This window comes from Micropterus dolomieu, linkage group LG23 (genome assembly GCF_021292245.1).
Source record: "Micropterus dolomieu isolate WLL.071019.BEF.003 ecotype Adirondacks linkage group LG23, ASM2129224v1, whole genome shotgun sequence".
Lineage (NCBI taxonomy): Eukaryota > Metazoa > Chordata > Actinopteri > Centrarchiformes > Centrarchidae > Micropterus > Micropterus dolomieu.
The window spans coordinates 29,770,286-29,771,896 of NC_060172.1; the positions used below are offsets into that span (position 1 = coordinate 29,770,286).

General features: G+C 43.7%; 1 long non-coding RNA gene across 1 annotated transcript; it reads left to right on the forward strand.

Annotated features, from left to right (window-relative positions):
* The first annotated feature begins 260 nt into the window (after positions 1 to 260).
* On the forward strand, positions 261 to 1,006 carry LOC123962683. The gene is made up of 3 exons (XR_006823037.1): positions 261 to 504; positions 711 to 803; positions 922 to 1,006. It is a non-coding gene; the product is annotated as an uncharacterized LOC123962683 (long non-coding RNA).
* Positions 1,007 to 1,611: the final 605 nt, after the last annotated feature.

Here is a 1,611-nt window from a genome sequence, read left to right on the forward strand (position 1 = left end):
TGTGTTTGGCTGCATTGCCCCACTTCTAGTGTGTGTGTGTGTGTGTGTGTGTGTGTGTGTGTGTGTGTGTGTGTGTTTGGTGGGTAAAGGGGTTCACTTGCAGCCTAGCTGCTATAGTTTGATTTCATTCACTCCACTGAGGACAAAGCAGGGAGTTTTAGAGTTTCAGCACAAGTGAAAAGGAGCCCGACGCCTGAATGTCTGATATGCCTTCACCATTCACCCCTATAGGCATGGATGGTTTGTTTCAACTTGATAAAATTGTTTTTTTTCCACTAATTTTTTTTCCATGAAATCCCTCAAGTTGATATTTTGGATACTGTCCGATGGCCTGGCGGTGGCTTTACATTTTTCAGAGAGAGACATGAGACAGAGGTAAAATGCAAGCACAAACGTGGCATTTATTGTCTTCCATACCAACAAGAGGAGACACCGACACCAACAAGCAACAAAACAACTTGCACTGGAAGTAACTTGCTGCCTTTTATACACTCCCTCCTGCAGGTAATTAAGTGGGTAAAACTACTCAGGGGGGACCACCATCATTTAGAATAATACATAATTTACCCAAAAACCCAACACCACAGAAAAATAGAGCCCAAAGAATGAATATTTACATAAATACAAATTTCTATCAGTAAATCAATAAAGCATACTCAAAATAATCACATAAGTCAGCATTATTGATGGCTTTACTCCCCCCCTCTCAGCTTCATGGTTTGCTCCTGCAGCTCTTAAGCAGGTGCTTGGGCCTACAACACTCCTTTGCCTCCGCCCCCTGCTGAAGAGACAACCAGGAAGAGGTGAGTACTTACATTGTTCATTTTGTTTAAACTAATTTAACAACTGAAATAGAGTAAAAGCAGTCAATACTATATTGTGAACCTTGACTATCCCTGATTGAGGTTTCTTTCCACACAGGCAGGATGGCCAGACCCCCCCCTGTGGAACCACTCACAAAGACAGCTATCAAATGATTCACAAATTAAATAAACAATCAAAATAACAATGTGTATGGCTCCTGCTTTATCAGTTATCCCCACCTTAATACTTACTTGACTATTTCAGGTAATGGAACCCCTGGTCTCCATTACAGTCTAATAAATAAAAAAATGTACTTACAAAATGTTAAGAAAGGAAATATTCTTACAAATATTTTCCTTATCCAACTGGACACAGGGAACAGGAGTCGGCCACCTGGAACCAGGCAGGACTGGGGGTACCTCTGTGGTACTGAACAACATTGCCTCTGGGTTAAAGGTAAAGGTACAGGTACTTAATTGTCACATATACATAGCGAAATTCAGCTGAACTTCTGGCTGCTAATGGCGTCGGGAGCCATGAAAACCATGTCACCACCCATTGAAAATAGCCAGTCAAGTCGGGGTGGCTAACCAGCCAAGGAGCAAGCAGGTACAGGTAATTAGAGGCCGAGGCAGGAGGATGCTAGCTAGTGGGTTGATTACGGACTGGATGGCTATAGGTGCAACTTAAGACCCCAAGCCTAATGGACCAGGGAGCAGATGCGATACCAGCAAGTCAGCGTGAAGACTGTTTGCTGGCAGGTTGGAGTGAAACCTGGGGGCTGCTTGCTGGCTGGTGGCCAGCAGG